Consider the following 20916-nt stretch of genomic DNA (forward strand, 5'->3'; position numbering starts at 1 on the left):
TTTGAGGAACTATATTGAGAAAAATGCTGTCCCTGGAGACTCTGTTGCCATCCTTCCTTCTGCAGAGCCCCACCTCCCCCATGTCTCCCACCCCTGCCAAGCAAGAAATTCTGTCGTATACTGGCAATCGTACATAAAGCCACCAGCAAGCTCTGATTAATCCTCCTTGCCTGGTAAGAACATTCCCTTGGCAGTTTCATAAATAGTGCACATTGCTTTAAGACCACTGCCTCTGATTGAAGGATTCTGATTATGGTTTCAAAGGACAGCCCATAATAAAGGAGTCTGAGAACTGAGAATGAGGTAGCTTGAGGTTGCCAACCAGACAGGTGACTTGCAGGCTGAATATAATGCTGCATGTTAATGATGGTGTCACGGGCCCTCTCTAGTGGAGACCCTGTATATTATGGGCCAAGTTCAATGGTGGGCCTGAGCGATCCTCTCTGAACCATAAGCAGACATGGTACTTGACTCCACTGTACCCAACCCACCTCCCAGCACCTGGAAAGCCCTTGATAAAAGTGGATTAGATGAAATGATGAGGCTGCAGGGTGAAGGCAGGATGGTGCATGTTTGCATGCCCAGAATCTGGGCTCCTAGGTTCACATCTTGACTGCTACTTACCAGCTATAGAAACTGAGACAAGCTACTTAACCTTTTGGTTCCTACAAGTATGTAGCCAGGGGGCAAGACCAATATCTGGACCAGTGTCTAGAACACTGAGGTGCTGATCTGTTGACCTGACTCTGAGCTCACAGGTCTGTAAGCTGGATCTTGATGTCACCCTTCACCCTTCCGGCTTCCCAGGTGGCGCTAATGCTAAAGAACCCGCCTGCCAATGCAGGAGATGAAAGAGGCACAGGTTCGACCCTGGGTCGGGAAGATCCCCTGGAGGAGGGCATGGCAACCCGCTCTAGTATTCTTGCCTGGAGAACCCCATAGACAGAGGAGCCTGGTGGGCTACAGTCCATTCGGTCACACAGAGTAGGACATGACTGAAGCGGCTTAGCTCTCACACGCGTGTGTCATCCTTGTATAGCAGGCCTTGGATTTCTCTAGACTGCACATGAACTGGCGCTTTATCTTTCAGCTCCTCTGCTGCCCAATAGAAATTCCCTGATTATGGCTGATCTCTGAGAAGCAGCAAGTAGCACACAAGTAGCACGGTAACGAGCCGTCACAGAGAAGGCACTCGGTATCTCTGGAGGGAACATGTGTTTGAGAGTAACACTTAGACCTGTATCCTGAGCTTCCACCCATGCAGAGGGGGCTACATGGGCAGTAACACACTTCACCTTCCTGCTTGCTCACTCTCATCCTCACCAGGAAAAGTGAAAATATTAGTGACTCTGTCGTGTCTGACTCTTTGCGACCTCATGGACGGGGGCCCTCCAGGGCTCATTCCAGGCAAGAATACTGGAGTGGGCAGCCATTCCCTTTTCCAGGGGGGTCTTCCCGGCCCAGGGGTCGAACTCGGGTCTCCTGCATCGCAGGCAGATTCGTTACCGTCTGAGCCACCAGAGAGGTCCCCATCTTCACTGGGAAAGAATAACTAAAGCATCTCACTGGGAAACTCAGGGGAAATCACTTGGCAATGGTGACTCAGCCCCTCACTCTCTGCCATCTGGTGAAATGGTCTACCCGTGGAAGCAGGGCCTGCTTTCCTCCGGAGATGCCTGTGCTCAGTGTGTACGTTTGGAAAACCCTGAGTTTCAGGATTTGCAAGCCCATTTGCCCACAGAGTAAGGCCACGCCCTCCAAAGTCAGCTTCGTCTGCATCCCAACGTACTCAGCAGTCAAGAGAAGGAGGAATTCACCAGCTTCACTCTGAAAACTATAGTGGCCAGGAATGTACAGACATACAAAGGGAGCTCTTTTTCTTTATATTAATAACGTCATGGCAGAATGACTACTATTATTCATTTTTAAGGGATGACTTCATCTGCTAATTACATTAGCTACGTGCTTTCCGATGTCAGTTGGGGGTCCAAAACATGAGTCTCTTGGCTTTCATTTCTTGATTAAGCCTCTGGACCAAGTACACGACCTCCCTGTTTATATAGTACAGTGGAATGGAGCGCTTCATGTAGATGGCAAGAGGGGAAGGAAGACAAGAGGAAGGTAGTGCCACTGTGTTCGAGTCAATAAGGAAGAATGTGATGGGATCAAACAGGGCTGCAAAACCTGGAAAGTAAACTACTTGTAACAAGTTTTTGTTGTTCAGTCGCTAAGTCGTGTCCGACTCTTTGCAACCCACATGGACTGCAGCACTTCAGGCTTCCCTGTCCTCCACTATCTCCCAGAGTGTGCTCAAACTCATGTCCATTGAGTTGGTGATGCTATCTAACCATCTCATCCTCTGTAGCCCCCTTCTCCTCCTGCCCTCAGTCTTTGCCAGCATCAGGGTCTTTTCTTATGAGTCAGCTCTTCACATCAGGTGGCCAAAGTATTGGAGCTTCAGTATTGAAAAAAGTATTGGAGGTACCTGTCACAAGTACCTCTTGCAACTTACCTGGGACATTTGTGTTTGGCAGTACAATCCTGGTGTTGGTTTAGAAAAGGACTGATCTTTCTATTAATAGACTTAATATGTCCCTGACATGTATTTGCCTTCTGTAAGGATCACTGCCCCTGCAGTAATCCTACTTCCTGGAAAAGTGGTTCTCAGACTCTTTGGTCTTAGAGCTCCTTTCCATTCTTCACAATAAGAACTCCAAAAAGCTTTGGCTTATGTGAGTGATATCCAGCTATTCAGACTGTATTAGAAATTAAGACAGAAAATTGAAAAATATTCATGTAGTCATTTACGTAAAAAAAACAATAAGCCCACGACATGTTAATATAAACTACATTAAATAAAATTTTATTTTAAAGAATATATTTTCCAGAACAAAAACTAATAAGAAGAATACTTCTGTTTTACATTTTTACAAATCTCTTTAATGTCTGTCTGAAGAAAAGAAAACTAGATTCTGATATCTGTTTCAGCATTCAATTTGTTGCATGCATATTCAGTCTTCCAGTCATGTCCACCACTTTGTGACCCTATGGACTGTAGCCTGCCAGGCTCCTCTGTCCATGAGATATTCTGGGCAAGAATAACTGGGACGGGTTGCCATTTCCTACTCCAGGAGATCTTCCCAATCCAGGAATTGAACTTGCATCTCCTGCATTGGTGGTGGATTTTTTTAAACCACTGCAACACCTGGGAAGCCCCCAGTTTGATGCAATATGTTGTTTTAATTAATGTATTTGAAGAAAATCCATCCTCACACCGGTCACTGAAAAAGGTAGGTCCCTCATAGATCCCCAAAAGGGTCTTAGGGACCTTCAGAGTCTCCAGACCACACTTGAGAACCCTGAAACCAGAGGACTTTTGAAGTCATGAAGAGAGGACTGAGGCAGGGTTTTCTCTCTCTCATTATCTCTCCTCTGCACTATACTCTTTGAGCTCCATCCTTTTCTCCTTTGCCTTCTTCCTTCTCAAACGTAGGTAATGAGGTAAAGTCACATCAGACAGTGTTTTCCACTTTGAGATCCTCCTAACCCACCCACTGCTGGACTGCCAAGCAGAGCATGGGTAAAACTATACCAGGACTTTGCCTGAAATTTTCTCTGCCTTGAACATCTCCTGGGAACCAGGGGCAACAGCCATCAACTCATTGCATATCCACTCACAGTCTTTGTCTTTCCACCAAACATGTCATTTCTAGGACTTTTTTGGTGGTCCAGTGGTTAAGACTCCACACTTCCACTGCAAGGGACATGGGTTCAATCCCTGGTCAGGGAACTAAGATCTCACATGCTGGGCTATGTGGCTAAAAAGAAAAATGTCATTTCTTTCCTCATTTGCTCTTCACCCCTTAGTATCACCCAACAGTCTCCCAAGATGTGCCCATGGAACATGTGATTTTACAACATCTAAGAACCCCCTGGAGGAGACCCATCTGAAGAGGTCCAGAAAGAGATACAGAAATCATCCTATGAGATGTTAAGCAGAGGCAAAAATCAAGGATCCAGGAGAAGTAATAAAGGAAAGAAGCCCTTTGTGTGTGTGTAAATTTTCCACGTATTCCATTATAATTTCAAAGGAGTTATTTCGAAAATATTAATTCTATAAAAGGAAACATATTGGGCCCAGAATGGTAATAAGATTTCACTTAAGAATTACATTTTCCACAGCAGTGGCCATTTCGTCTTATAAATAAGCAATCTGTATTTGCTTTCCAGATAACAGTTACCGAAAGTGAGCCAATGGACAACCAAGTCATGTGGCTTTTTCACCAGCCTCTCCTAACACTACAGTGGGTGTCTATGTCTGTGGGAGGTTATTACTAATTTCCATAGACCTGAAAGTATGTTAATCACTCAGTCTTGACTCTTTGCAACCCCATGGACTGTATCCCTCCAGGCTCCTCTGTCCATGGGATTCTCCAGGCAAGAATACTGGAATGGGTTGCCATGCCCTTCTCCAGGGGATCTTCCCAACCCAGGGATTGAACCCAGAGTCTCCCACATTGCTGGCAGATTCTTTACCATCTGAGCCACCAGGGAAGCTTCCAAAGACGTGAAGATACTTGGTTTCCCCTTTTCTTTTTTTTTTTTTTTTTTTGTGTCAATTAGTTTAATGAGGAACTAGTTGTGTAAAATTTAAGTTATATCTATCTGTATCTAGTTTCTTTTTATAATAAAATTGAATTTTCTTTTTCAAGTCTGTTTGCTAAGATTAGGGAAATGTAATAGAAGTTTCCTTTAACTGTTTTTTTTTTTTTTTCCTTGTTAATTTTCTGTTTAGTTGATCTATCCATAAGTGTGAGTGGGGTATTAAAGTCTCCCACTATTATTGTGTTATTGTTAATTTCTCCTTTCATACTTGTTAGGATTTGTCTTACATACTGCGGTGCTCCCATGTTGGGTGGATATATATTTATAATTGTTATATCTTCTTCTTGGATTGATCCTTTGATCATTATGTAGTGACCTTCTTTGTCTCTTTTCACAGCCTTTGTTTTAAAGTCTAATTTATCTGATACGAGATAATTAGTCACAATACGAGAGTATTGTGACTCCTGCTTTCTTTTGGTCCCAATTTGCATGGAAAATCTTTTTCCAGCCCTTCACTTTCAGTCTGTATGTGTCCCCTGTTTTGAGGTGGGTCTCTTGTAGACAACATATGTAGGGGTCTTGTTTTTGTATCCATTCAGCCAGTCTTTGTCTTTTGGTTGGGGCATTCAACCCATTTACGTTTAAGGTAATTACTAAGGTAATTACGTTTAAGGTAATTACCTTTCTGTATTCTGGCAGTTTCTGGAGTTCTCTTTATTGTGGCGTTTCCTCGCTGTGTGTGGGTATGTAGAGGTGGCTTGTCAAGTTGGTTTCCCCTTTTCATTGAATGACTAAAAGATACTTGTTCATATGTCTCGAACAAAGCAATCAGCCCTTGCCTCAAATTCTCAAGTTCCCTATACAATACTGATATGATGTAGAACTAGCAGAAGGACATGTGCACCAGCCTGTAGTGGTGGTTTTAATGATTCAGCCTCTTACCACAATCAAACTTTGAAGTATGTGTGCCCACCCAGACCTCCAGCCCCGCACACCCTTGTTCTCTCCAAAGAAGAGGAAGAAGTAGCTTTTCCCCACCTGCACCCATTCATCCCAATCCTGCTCAAATGTCTCTCATTTGCTTCCTTTTCTTTAGAACCAGGAAACTTGAATCTTAACAAGGAATTGCTTAGGGACAGCTTCCCCAGTGTCTGCCCCAGAAAGAAGTTTCTAAACTTTCAGTAAATTGTGAAGAGGCCATGCATAGGGGATTGGAGCTAATTCTGTGACTTTTCTCCTTTCACCGCTGGCCAAGCTCAATCACTGAAGAGAACATTATTAACCCCAAAGAAGGACTCACTTCCTGCTCTCTTTCTCCCTCTCTCTCTCATCCCCTCCCTTTTCAGCTCTAGCTGAAAGTCATCAGAATTAAACCCTTCTTCATTCTGGTTTGTGGGTGAGGGATGTACATTCCCCAAACCTGGGTGCAGGTATAAATATACAAGTCTTTTTTCTATTACATCCTACTCAAATGCCGGGAGCCCCAGAGTCTCTATGCCTCTGGAAGCCCTCAATAGCCAGCCCCATAACCTCCAGGAGAGAATGGGCCCTCCTGCAACCCTGCCCCACCCCACCTCACCCCCCACATTAGTAGGGCACTCAAGGAAGAGCATTAGCTGACAGGGTTCTTGGTAGAATGTTTTCCATTCTCATAAGAGCATCTTCCCAAAGGGAGATTCCGATCACAGCTTTGGTTTATGCTTTCACTTTAGTTTGCATCTACCCCTCTGCAGGAAATCAATCAACAAATATTTAATCAGCACCTACTATGTATCTATCACTTAGGCTCCAGAGTGAGAAACTAGAAGGGCAAAAGCATAATCTTTGCCCTCAAGGAGATCGTGACCTATTTAGGAAGAAAAAGCTAACACAAAACAATTAAATGCTACACCTCATGGATCTAAATAAGGGAGAGAGTAGTAGGAAACTATATCTTAGAGGAGACAAAATTTGTCTTAGGACTTGAAAGATATCCAGTGTTTAAACAAGGAGAGGAGAGAGATCACCAAAAGCAAGAAGAGATGGTATAATTAGGGGTGCTAAGGAGATTGCACCAATTAGGAATAAGATAACACCCCAGGAAGTCCTGGGAAATAGAGTGATTAGAGACCAGAGTGTGAAAAGTCAGAGACTTCAGTCCAACTGAGCACAAACTTGGTGCTTTCTGCACTTCATAATTTTAAATTTTCCCTTAGATTCTTTCCCTGGAAAACCAGGGATATTACCACTGCGTTGCGGTGGCTGAGATTTCAGAAACGATGTGATAAACACTTTACCTGAGATTCCATTTAGAACTATAAACACAGCCCTTTAAAAAAAGAAAAGCATTATTGAAACAATCAAACTGAAAAGCATAAAGACATTCATTTTGACGATTCTTTAGGGCAATTGTTTTCACCCTGGCTCCTCTGAGTCTTCGGATTCCACAGGGAGGCCCCCTCTAGGACAGCCCTGGGAGATGAGACAGAGATAAGGCAATGGAGGCCTGGGGGCCTGAGAGCAATCGGGCTTTGATCCACTTGTTATCTGGTTTCTATTTAGGATTTTCAAACAAACACATAAATAAATCTCTGCAAAGAAATCTTTGATTCCCAGTCATTTGTGTGTCATCAGAAGTACTTATCAATGTATTGGGGTTAAGTTATTTTAAGAAAACTCACACTGTAATTAGGATTGATGGATTTATTACCTTGTTTCTCAAGAACTTGAGTACATACTGTGTACTTGGCACCTACTACTGGTCAACATCACACAAGAGGTGAAGCCAGATCAGTGGAATGAAAGGATAAGGACACAGATATGAGAAGGCTTATGGGGCTTCCCTTGTAGCTCAGTTGGTAAAGAATCGCCTGCAATACAGGATACCCAGGTTCGATTCCTGGGTCTGGAAGATCCCCTGGAGAGGGATAGGCTACTCTCTCCAGTATTCTTGGGCTTCCCTTGGGGCACAGCTGGTAAAGAATCCCTGCAATGTGGGAGACCTGAGTTCAATCCCTGGGTCAGGAGATCCCCTGGAGAAGGGAAAGGCTACCCAATCCAGTATTCTGACCTGGAGAATTCCATGACTATATAGTCGATGGGATCCCAAAGAGTTGGACTCAACTAAGCGACTTTCACTTTCACTTTCTAGAGTAGTCTGATTCATGAAAATAATGGTGATGCCAATGACCATGATGATGATGCCACTAAGCACTTTCTATGTCCCAAGGACTGTGTATGGTGTAATTATCTAATCTTTACCACAATGTTATGAGATACTATTAAACTAAGCCTGATAGAGGTATAAGATATCTGCCCAAAGTCATGCAGCTAGAGAGAGGCAGAAACTAATCTCAAAGGTTACGTCATGAGTCACAAAGATTAATTGACAAGTGTGTACTCGATTGTTCAGTCCAGTCCAACTCTTTGTGACCCCATGGACTAGAGCCTCTGTCCGTGGGATTCTCTAGGCAAGAATACTGGAGTGGGTTGCCATGCCCTCCTCCAGGGGATTTTCCTAACCTGGGGGTCAAACCCAGGTCTCCCACATTGCAGGCCGATTCTTTACCCTATGAGCCACCAGCGAAGCCCAAGAATACTGGAGTGGGAAGCCTATCCCTTCTCCAGGGGATCTTCCCAACTCAGGAATTGAACCCGGGTCTCTTGGAGGTGGATTCTTTATCAGCTGAGCTACCAGGGAAGCCCTACGCACTGTCTTATAGGTTTAAATAACCAACCTCCGGGTCCCTAACCAGGGAAGAACTTGCCCACCGTATTTCCCCTTGCCTTGGATTCTGCTCCTGCTCAAGCTCGAGACGACAAATTCAAATAAGAAAATGAGGACAAGATTGAAGACTACTTTTAAAGAAAAAAGAAACTACTAGACCTGAATACTGGATATTTTTTAAAACATGCGACTATTAACTTCATCTCTGGTGGCACATACCCTGTAACATTGTTAGTCCAGAAGCCAAGTTCAGAAATCACATTATTGGCTAACAAGATTTGGATACTGGCTGTTGTCACACTGCAATAAAAAGGGGGGCGGGGTGCGGAAGAAGCATCTTTAAATTGCTCTTGGAAGAGAGGGTATCTCACAAAATTGCCCAGTTGCACCATACAGAACCATTACTCTTACAATCACTAGGAACAAAATCAGGCATACTCTGCAGAAGTCAGCAAAATTAACTGGGCCCTAAGCAACTGCTTATTTGTTCATTTCAGAAGTACACTGTCAACTGAGGAAAGAGGAGGAAAATGAGACTGTAGGATGCCACCAAAATGTTCTCTTGCTGGAGTTATCTCAGTTCACCGTCAATTCCATCAAAGAGTTTTCAGAACATTTGCCTTTCTCCTCTTAATCACAGGTGGTGGTGGTGGTGGTTGTCTAGTCACTCAGCCACCTCTGATTCTTTTGTGACCCCATGGACTGCAGCCCACCAGGCTCCTCTGTCCATGGGATTTTCCAGGCAAGAGTACTGGAGTGGGGTGCCATTTCCTTCTCCAGGGCATCTTCCCCATCCCAGGATTGAACCTGAGTCTCCAACATTGCAGGCAGATTCCTTATCACTGAGTCACCAGGCTGTGTAGCGTTGAAACAGCACCAAACAAAAGTACATCATTAGCATAAAACAATGTTAGCATAAATATGTAAACAGGAGGACTGGGATTTTTAGGGGTGGGAGAAAGTAGCTTGTGTAAGTGGCCTCCTCATTTCACTGTAGCCGATAAACTGTGAAATTTCCATAATAACAGAGAGTACAGAAAACAAACAGCAATTTTATTTGATAGGGAAATTGCATCCTGTTACTGGATATAAAATTCTACAGCATGTTCAGTGGTATTTTCAAAGCACTGAAAATGTAGACATATGTTTTCATTTTTAAGTTCAGTTGTAATGTAAATAATAAATCCACCACAATTTGGCTGGTCCAGAGACTGCTGGCATTGTTAACTCAGAAACTCAGAGATACCAACGCTCTGCTTACCCTGCTAGGCCCTCAGCCAGAAGACCCCTATAACTCTGCAGATGTTAAGATATGCCCTCTGCATCATCTACATTTCTGTCTTGCTTAAATTTCTTCTGGCATTCCCTGTTGTTATTTGTATCACATTTTAACCACTCATTGTTCTTTGATGCCCTTCTTTCTTTCTTACATGTGTCCTTTTTAATTTCTTCTTACTTCTCTGCTCACTCGCTCAACAACAAATCAAGTCTATCTTCCCTCAGCTCCTCAAAACACTCCATTCTGGTAAGATGATTGAGAAGGGGCCATGATCCTCCCTCCCCTGTATCCTTGCATTTTGAAATGTGACCTCGCAGCCTCTGTCATCAAACAGGCTAGCCTTGTCACCAAGTAGGCCCAACAGCACCCAGTGCTTGTAACAGAGGACTACACCAAGATGGACCCACAGGAGGCCCAGTGTGTGGGCCTGAAACGCTGCCATTGTTGCGGGAATCAGCTCACAATAACCTTCGAGGGGATGAGAACACATGGAGGAAGGAGAGTCATCCAACCTCCAGAAGACCAGCCTGGTCAACCCAGGGGTTGCAATAGATACACAAGGAAGAGTAAATCAAGACAACGAACACTTCAGTCAGTTCAGTTCAGGTGCTCAGTCGTGTCGGACTCTTTGCAACCCCATGGACTGCAGCATACCAGGCCTCCCTGTCCATCACCATCTTCCAGAGTCTACCCAAACTCATGTCCATTGAGTCGGTGATGCCATCCAAACATCTCATCCTCTGTCTTCCCCTTTTTTTTCCTGCCTTCAATCTTTCCCAGAATCAGGATCTTTTCAAATGAGTCAGCTCTTCATATCAGGTGGCCAAAGTAATGGAGTTTCAGCTTCAATGTCAGTCCTTTCAGTGAACACTCAGGATTGATCTCTTTGCAGTCCAAGGGACTCTCAAGAGTCTTCTCCAACACCACAGTTCAAAAGTATCAATTCTTCAGCACTCAGCTTTCTTTTGAGTCCAACTCTCACATCCATACATGACCACTGGAAAAACCATAGTCTTGACTAGATGGACCTTTGTTGGCAAAGTAATGTCTCTGCTTTTGAATATGCTATCTAGGTTGGTCATAACTTTCCTTCCAAGGAGTAAGCGTCTTTTCATTTCATGGCTGCAGTTATCATCTGCAGTGATTTTGGAGCCCCCAAAAATAAAGTCTTACACTGTTTCCACTGTTTCCCCATCTATTTCCCATGAAGTGATGGGACCGGATGCCATGATTTTAGTTTTCTGAATGTTGAGCTTTAAGCCAACTTTTTCACTCTCCTCTTTCACTTTCATCAAGAGGCTTTCTAGTTCCTCTTCACTTTCTGCCATAAGGGTGGTGTCATTTGCATATCTGAGGTTATTGATATTTCTCCTGGCAATCTTCATTCCAGCTTGTGCTTCTTCCAGCCCAGCGTTTCTCATAATGTTATCTGCATATAAGTTTAGATAAGTAGGGTGACAATAGACAGCCTTGATGTACTCCTTTTCCTATTTGGAACCAGTCTGTTGTTCCATGTCCACTTCTAACTGTTGGTTCATGACAAACAGATTTCTCAAGAGGCAGGTCAGGTGGTCTGGTATTCCCATCTCTTTCAGAATTTTCCAGTTTATTGTGATCCACATAGTCAAAGACTTTGGCATAGTCAATAAAGCAGAAATTGATGTTTTTCTGGAACTCTCTTGTTTTTTCAATGATCCAACAGATGTTGGCAATTTGATCTCTGGTTCCTCTGCCTTTTCTAAAACCAGCTTGGACATCTGGAAGTTCATGGTTCACATATTGTTGAAGCCTGACTTGGAGAATTTTGAGCATTACTTTACTAGTGTGTGAGATGAGTGCAATTGTGTGGTAGTTTGAGCATTCTTTGGCATCGCCTTTCTTAGAGACTGGAATGAAAACTGACCTTTTCCAGTCCTGTGGCCACTGCTGAGTTTTCCAAATTTGCTGGCATATTGAGTGCAGCACTTTCACAGCATCATCTTTCAGGATTTGAAATAGCTCCACTGGAATTCCATCACCTATACTAGCTTTGTTTGTAGTGATGCTTCCTAAGGCCCACTTGACTTCACATTCCAGGATGTCTGGCTCTAGGTGAGTGATCACACCATCGTGATTATCTAGGTCATGAAGATCTTTTTGTACAGTTCTTCTGTGTATTCTTGCCACCTCTGCTTAATATCTTCTGCTTCTGTTAGGTCCATACCATTTTTGTCCTTTATTGTGCTCATCTTTGCATGAAATGTTCCCTTGGTATGTCTAATTTTCTTGAAAAGATCTTTACTCTTTCTCATTCTATTGCTTTCCCCTATTTTTTTGCACTGATCACTGAGGAAGTCTTTCTTATCTCTCCTTGTTATTCTTTAGAACTCTGCATTCAAATGGGTATATCTTTCCTTTCCTCCTTTGTTTTTCACTTCTCTTCTTTTCTCAGCTATTTGTAAGGGCTCCTCAGACAGCCACTTTGCTTTTTTGCATTTTCTTTTCTTGGGGATGGTCTTGATCCCTGTCTTCTGTACAATGTCACAAACTTCTGTCCATAGTTCATCAGGCACTCTATCAGATCTAGTCCCTTAAATCTATTTGTCACTTTCACTGTGTAATAATAAGGGATTTGATTTAGGTCATACCTGAATGGTCTAGTGGTTTTCCCTACTTTCTTCAATTTAAGTCTGAATTTGGCATTAAGGAGTTCATGGTCTGTGCCATAGTCAGCTCCTGGTCTTGTTTTTGCTGACTGTATAGAGCTTCTCCATCTTTGGCTGCAAAGAATATAATCAATCTGATTTCGGTGTTGACCATCTGGTGATGTCCATGTGTAGAGTCTTCTCTTGTGTTGTGGGAAAAGGGTTTGTTATGACCAGTGCATTCTCTTGGCAAAACTCTATTAGCCTTTGCCCTGCTACAATCTGCACTCTGAAGTCAAATATGCCTATTACTCCAGGTGTTTCTTGACTTCCTATTTTTGCATTCCAGTCCCCTATAATGAAAAGGACATCTTTTTTGGGTGTTAGTTCTAAAAGGTCTTGTAGGTCCATAGAACTGTTCAACTTCCGCTTCTTCAGCATTACTGGTTGGGGCATAGACTTGGATTACTGTGATATTGAATGGTTTGCCTTGGAAATGAACAGAGATCATTCTGTCATTTTTGAGATTGCATCCAAATACTGCATTTTGGTCTCTTGTTGACTATGAGGGCTACTCCATTTCTTCTAAGGGATTCTTACCCACAGTAGTAGATATAATGGTCATCTGAGTTAAATTCACCCATTCCAGTCCATTTTAGTTCGCTGATTCCTAAAATGTCGACGTTCACTCTTGGCATCTCCTGAATGACCACTTCCAATTTGCCTTGAATAATGGACCTGACATTCCAGGTTCCTATGCAATATTGCTCTTTACAGCATCGGACCTTGCTTCCATCATCAGTGTTCCATAACGAACACTTAGTCCAGCCTAAATTACCAACTCCCAGAATCGTATGCTAAATAGATGGTTACTGTTTTAAGCCTCAAAATCATATGCTAAATAGATAGTCATTGTTTTAAGCCTCTGAGTTTTAGGCTGGTTTGTTATACAGCAATGGCAATATAGATATATCCATATTATTTTGTTTTTCTCTTATGTCTCTGCATTACTTACACCTGACAGTATATATACCTAACACTTCCAGAAATTCCAGCACACCTTGGAAAATGACACTCACCAACCAAACAAATCATACTCACCACTAACTCCCATTGATGAAGGTGGTGGTGTTGTTCGTTGTTCAGTTGCCGTGCTGCTGCTGCTAAGTCGCTTCAGTCGTGTCCGACTCTGTGCGACCCCATAGACGGCAGCCCACCAGACTTCTCTGTCCATGGGATTCTCCAGGCAAGAACACTGGAGTGGGTTGCCATTTCCTTCTCCAATGCATGAAAATGGAAAGTGAAAGTGAAGTCCCTCAGTCGTGTCCGACTCTTGGCGACCCCGTGGACTGCAGCCTACCAGGCTCCTCCATCCATGGGATTTTCCAGGCAAGAGTACTGGAGTGGGGTGCCATTGCCTTCTCCTGTTCAGTTGCCCAGTCATGTCCAACTCTTCGAGACCCTGTGGACTGCAGCACTCCAGGCCTCCCTGTCCCTCACCACCTTCCGGAGCTTGCCTAAGTTCATGTCTGTTGCATCGGTGATGCCATCCAGCCATCTCATCCTCTGACACCCTCTTCTCCTCCTACCGTCAATCTTTCCTAGCACCAGGGACTTTTCCAATGAGTCAGCTGTTTGCTCATCAGATGACCAAAATACTGGAGTTTCAACTTCAGAGTCCGTCCTTCCAAAGAGTATTCAGGGTTGATTTTCCTTAAGATTGACTGATTTGGTCTCCTTGAAGGTGTAGTAGTCACCAAGATGGTGGTCTCCAAGCCAAAATGATACAGATGACATTCCCAAATTCTCCTACCACAAACCCCCATGGCCTTTTCAATTTCTTTTTCTACCTCAGTATTCTTCTACATGGGACTTGAGATGTTATGTACGTATTATGGAGAGATTACTAAAAAAAAAATTTTTTTTCAAAATTCTTCATAAATTACATGACATCCATTAAGCTTCCCAATTTTAATGCCAAAAAATATTTACTCTTGTTCAAATTCACCCAGCAATGTAAAGTACCTCTGTGAGGCAAATAGAATTGAATCCATTGATTTCCATGTAATTTATTAATTTCAGCCCTGACAAATACCTGCAGAATCTGAATCACAGCTATTATGAGACAGGGGTTCTCAGGCAGTGTTTATACCATTATAAACAACATTTATCCAAACTACAATGTGCATAACACTTTGCTTCTCACTCCCTTCCTAAAATACTCCAAAATTTCTCTTCAAACATGTGATTTAATTGGTTTGTGACTCTAAATAAAATGTGTGTGTTACATTCACAACTTTGTCATTGACAAATCCCATTAGCCTAGCACAGCACTGGGCAGGTAGGAAGAATTGAATCCTTTCAGCTTACACTGAACTTAACCTGAATATTATTTTAATTATTTACATAATCTGTATGGAAACACTATACCAACATCCTGTGAACTTTTCATACCTTGACTGTACTCATTTTCAGTTTCATGGATAATCAAAAAGAGATGGAAAAGATAATTTACTTTCCTGTAAAACACATTCTTAGAACTACCATCAGGGAATCATAGTTAAGTGTAGGCTTGACACTAATGGTAACTCAAATAAGACAGGTTTATTTCTTTCTCAAGTAAAAATTCAGGTGTAAGCTAACGAGTTCTGTAAAATAACTTGCTTCCTGAAGTTGTTAGGGACTCAGGCTCTTTTCAGCTCATAGCTCTGCTACTTGAGCCCTGACTTCATGACACAAAGATGGTAGAGTTCCAGCTATCACATCACGTTCCAGCTATCACATCACGTTCCAGGCAGTAGGATGAAAACAGAAGACAGAAAAGCAGAGGTTACTTGCCAGCTACCTTTTAAGAAAATTACCTGGAGGAGCTGCTGAAATTAAAACCCACTGGCCGGAACTTAGCCCCATTGGCCGGAACAAAGCCACACAATCCCAAAGGCATCTCACAAAGTCTCTCTTAAAAAAGTTGGTCATGTGCCAGCTACAGTCAGGATTTTAAGAGGCAAGAACAAATATCAGAATAGGTGACTAGCAACTTCTCCAGAATGTGCTTGTTGAAGAGATAGTCTTTAAATTTTCTCAAAGTATAAAATGGCCCATAATGTGCCAGTTTTCTATTTTTGCCTTTGTTTTGCGTAAAAACCTCTTGATGGACAAGTTCTGTCTATAATTTCCCTAGCATAGAAGGGTAGATAGAGATTCTTGCCTCATTAGGATGCTTTTCTGTTGAACATGAAAAAACACTCCATGAAAACTGGCTTAAGTGATAAAGGAATTTATAGGCTCACTTATGTAAGAAGTCCAGAATGGAACCCTCTTCCAGAATGTTTTGCTTTAGGCTCCATTGAGGTCATCAAGACACATTTTTTTGCCCTTCTCTCAAGTGGACTCTGCATTCTTCCACTTCACTGGACTAATTCTTGATCTACGAGTGGTAGCAAGGTAGCAGCAAAGCACCAGGCCAGATGTTCCCAGGTTCAAGTCCCTTGGAAAAGAACAACAGTCTCACTGTGCATTGCTGTGACTGGGTCACACAGACAATGGCTGAACCAATCAGTATAGCCAAGGAGAAAGGAGCATGTGGATCTCTTTAGACCGATCAACACTCATTTCTGCTGCTAGGGGTGGATTTGACAACTTTTAAAAGTGTGTAAGGATGTGAGAGTTGGACCATAAAGAAGACTGAGCGCCAAAGAGTTGATGCTTTGTGGTGCTGGAGAAGACTCTTGAGGGTCCCTTGGACCACAAGGAGATCAAACCAGTTAATCCTAAAGGCAATCAATCCTGAATTTCATTGGAAGGACTGGTGCTGAAGCTGAAGCTTCAATACTTTGGCCACCTAATGCGAAGAACTGACTCATTGGAAGAGACCCTGATGCTGGAAAAGATTGAAGGCAGGAGGAGAAGGGGACAATAGAAGATGAAATGGTTGGATGGCATCACCAACTCAATGGAAATGAGTTTGAGCAAACTCCGGAAGATAGTGAAGGACAGGGAGGCCTGGCATGCTGTTGCAGCCCATGAGGTCACAAAAAGTAGGACACAACTTAGTGACTAAACAACAAAAATATGTGACCTGAGAATGGTGGTTTCCCAAAGGGAATTTGGGATATCATTTTGCCGTAAAAATAGTAAGTGGAGGGACTTTCCTGTAGTCCAGTGGCTAAGACTCAAAACTCCCAATGTAGGGGCCTGGTTTCTATCCCTAGTCAGGAGACTAGATTTCACATCCTGCAACTAAGACCTGGCACAGTCAAATAAATAAATATAAATTAAAAAAAAAAAAAAAGTGGATACTGGGCAAACAACAAATCTCTGTTGTGGAAACTCATTTCACACACAATGAAGCATTCAACTGGTATTGTCCATGTGTCAAGATATAAAGAATCTGCCTGCAATTCAGGAGACCTGGGTTCGATCCCTGGGTCAGGAAGATCCCATGGGGAGGGGAATGGCTACCCACTCCAGTATTCTTGCCTGGAGAATTCCATAGACAGAGGAGCCTGTCGGGCTACAGTCCATGTGGTTGCACAGAGTCAGACATTGCTGAGAGACTAACACTTTTATATTTTTCAAGATCCTAAGGCCATGAGGCTAAAAATAAAACCAACTTCACAGGCATAGGATAGTTAAATGATATAACACACTTGAAAATATATAATATAACATCTCTAAACAGCAATAAAGATACTATTTTGTGAGCATGCTTATTACCTGGTCTGCCAGATTAGGCCACTAGAAAGTTGTCATCATCATTATTGTTACTGGTATTCAGTGGTGCTCAATAAGAGAACTGGTGAAACCCTGCTAAGTCACTTCAGTCGTGTCCGACTCTGTGCGACCCCATAGACGGCAGCTCACCAGGCTCCCCCGTCCCTGGGATTCTCCAGGCAAGAACACTGGAGTGGGTTGCCATTTCCTTCTCCAATGCATGAAAGTGAAAAGTGAAAGTGAAGTCATTCAGTCATGTCCGACTCTTGGCGACCTCATGGACTGCAGCCTACCAGGCCCCTCCATCCATGGGATTGTCCAGGCAAGAGTACTGGAGTGGGGTGCCATCGCCTTCCTAAACCAAGTTATTTTCAGCTTCCCCTGTATTCTATTCTGACTTCATCCTTCAAAGTCTAATACATCTGCTGAGTCTTTTCCGTATCCTACTCTGTTACATCTCTTTTATGGAGACTTTATACTAAATATGGGAGAATTATTAGCCCCTCTGGAGAAGGCAATGGCACCCTACTCCAGTACTCCTGCCAGGAAAATCCCATGGATGGAGGAGCCTGGTGGGCTGTAGTCCATGGGGTCACTAAGAGTCAGACACGACTGAGCGACTTCACTTTCACTTTTCATTTTCATGCATTGGAGAAGGAAATGGCAACCCACTCCAGTGTTCTTGCCTGGAGAATCCCAGGGACGGGGGAGCCTGGTGGGCTGCCGTCTATGGGGTCGCACAGAGTCGGACACGACTGAAGCGGCTTAGCAGCAGCAGCAGCAGCATTAGCCCCTGTCTTCAGTGGCCCAAAGTTCTCATTTTGTCTACAAAATTTTCATCACATGACTTCCTAGGTAAGTTTGCTGTCTTCTAGCACATTGTCTCTGGGACAATGCTAGCTGTGGCAGTCATCTGGAATGGCTATGCATTCTTTCTTTGTCTTCACCCCGAAGGAACTCTGGGAGAGACTTTATAGGGCCCAGGTTTGAGCAGGAAGTGAGTAGTTTTCAGCAGTTTCCTGTGCATCCCAGGAATTCCCTAGTATTTCATCAGCAGCCTCATCCCATCTCTCCACTGCTTCTTCTTTTCATGTCCACCTTTTGTGAAATCAACAGCTATTTGTAAATGGTGAATGATAATTACTATTATCTACCCCAAGCACTTCTTGCATATTGTTCATTTTTCTCTCCAACCCGGACTGTTTATAATTTAAGATTCCCACATCACAAGCAAAGAAAGAGTTCAGAGACATTCAAGTTTTGCCAAACATCCTATGAGGGTGAGCCATGAAACCGATTTGAAGCCAGAGTTGCCTGATTCCAAAGTCTCTGATTTCTCCACTCTGACATGATGCTATTAAAAAGCTATTTCTTCAGCAGACTCACAAATACAGAGAACAAAGTAGAGAGGCAGGAGGGGTAACGTAGGCGTGGCAGAGTAAGAGGTGCAAACTGTTGGGTGTAAGATAGGCTACATGGATATATTGTACAAAATGGGGGATATAGCCAATAATGGAGTACAACCTTTAAAAATTGTATTACATTTTAAAAAAAATGTTTGGGGCTTCCTTAGTGGTTCAGTTCGTAAAGAATCTGCCTGTCATGCAGGAGACCCCGGTTCAGTCCCTGGGTCGGGAAGATCCCCTGGAGAAGGAAATGGCAACCCACTCCAGTCCTCTTGCCTGGAGAATTCCATGGACAGAGGAGCTGGGCAGGCTACAATTCATGGGACTCACAGAGTCGGACAAGACTACAGAGTCGGACAAGACTGTGTGACTAACTTTCACTCTCAAAGCAATTTTTTAAAAATACCAATTGAGTGGAAAGCAATTTAGTTTTACACCTAATAAATTATTTCAAATAGAACTATAGTTAGGTGTGGTGATTTTTCATAGGCTTGCTGTCTCAATACCAATCAGAATTTACCATGGAGTGAATAAGTGTGCTCCAAAGATGCCCTTGACCAAGCAAAGCAGGGCAGGGACTAGGAGGTCTTATGACTGGGAGCGTGCTTTAATTTGGGCTGAGCTCCAGGACACCATGAAATGTCGATGATGAAAGCATGTGAAGTGAAAGCGTAGACAGAGCAATATGGTTGGCTTCCACGTTAGATCAAGGGAAAAAAGTTCTCAAATGTTAGTTCATGTGCATCCCAATCATGTGGACATTTATTACACAGTAGATTTGTTAGGGGAAGCACACTGACTGAAACCACCCATCCTGGCCAGGCCCTTTAGTAACCATTTTCATGAGCTGTTTTACCATAGGAGGTCCTGGTAAGGAACGCAGAACTAATAAGCCACCATCAACCAGAAGAGTTCAGGAAAGGTCAAAAGGAGACACCACATATCCGACCACCTCCCAGAATCCTCTCTGGCATCCATCTTGGCTGAACAAGGCATGCACCCCCAGGAAGGACTCTGAGTCAGAATGATTGGCTAAAGACACCCCGGAAACTAACCCCATCACCATAAAACCTGAGACTTTGCCAAGTAGCAGAGCAGTTCTCCCGGGTTCCCTTACTCTACTGCTCTCCACCCGGGTGCCCTTTCCCAATAAAATCTCTTGTTTTGTCAGCATTTGTGTGTCCTCTGACAATTCATTTCTGATGTTAGACATGAGCCCAGCTTCAGGCTCTGGAAGGGGCCTTCCTGCAACAGATTCTTGGGCTCCACAGCTGGGTGATTCTATGGATGTGGATGAGGGCCCACTGACCATATTTGGAAAACCACAGTCCAAGATCTCAAAGCCCCATTTAGGATGCAAACAAAAAGAACTGGGAGTTGGCTGAATGTGAAGTTGATTCTCCTCTTGAACATACCGTTCATTCAAATCATTTATTGAAAAAGATCTTTCTATATGAAAATCTTCTGACCTGCAGTGTTTCTAGAAGGAGTTTTGAGAAAGAAACACACACATTCTTGGAAAAGACTGAATTTAATCTTTTCAATTGAATTCAATTTACAATTTTGTAAATAAATTTATCACTCCGGAAATGGTCAAAATTCACAAGAAGCCTACTATGGATGATCTTAACACAAAGAAGAACCTTCTGTAAAGCAAAAATTGCCTCAAATTTGTCTACTCTGAACGCTTGATATTCATTTAGATTGAATGTTCTCAAAGCAGAACACATCTGAAATCTGGTTTGTCTAAATACTTAGAAAGTAAAATTGTCTAATTATTAAGCTCTATCCTTATTTCCCAAACATGTATGAATGAGCTTTCAGGAGGGCATTCACAGTGCTGTGCAGAGACAAAAAAAAGAAAAAGCAAAAACCACAATCCTCCCCCTCCAAAAAAAAAAAAAACCTCCATTGTTCTTAAATGCCTTTTCCAAAGGGTCTACGTTTAAACTTTTTTTTTCTAATAAAGGCAATAAAAATGTTTGCGACCAATATTGCCGTATAACTTGAAATTCCTTGTCTACTGAAACCCTAGCCAAAAGGCTTTCTTTAGTTTTATATTAAATTATCCCATTTGGTTGGCTGCCTTAATCAACTTAACTGATTACTTACCAGCTCACCATTTCACAGTGTGCAGACACCCCATCAGGACTCTTGTGAACAATTTCTTGGGCTCCTTTTTCCTTTTTGTCTAAACATTAATACCATCTCCCACTATATGGATCACCAACAAGGACCTACCACATAGCACATGGAACTCTGCTCAATGTTATGAGGCCATCTGGCTGGGAGAGGGGTTTGGGGGAGAATGGATACATGTGCACGTACGTATGACTGAGTCCTTTCACTGTCCATCTGAAACTATCACAACATTGCTAATTGGTTATACTCCAATACAAAATAAAAAGTTAAAAAAAAAAAAACCAAAAGAGACTATCTTCCATCTTACCTTCAGGCCCCTGCCCACAACCTCAGGTTCACAAGGCTTTGCAGCTCTGTTATTGGGTTCGTCTGAAAAAAACTTAGGAATTTGAGATTTTTCTTTCCTATTTGGGGGACAGCTGACTGGGGGGGTTGGAGGGA

This window comes from Bos javanicus, chromosome 24 (genome assembly GCF_032452875.1).
Source record: "Bos javanicus breed banteng chromosome 24, ARS-OSU_banteng_1.0, whole genome shotgun sequence".
Classification (NCBI taxonomy): domain Eukaryota; kingdom Metazoa; phylum Chordata; class Mammalia; order Artiodactyla; family Bovidae; genus Bos; species Bos javanicus.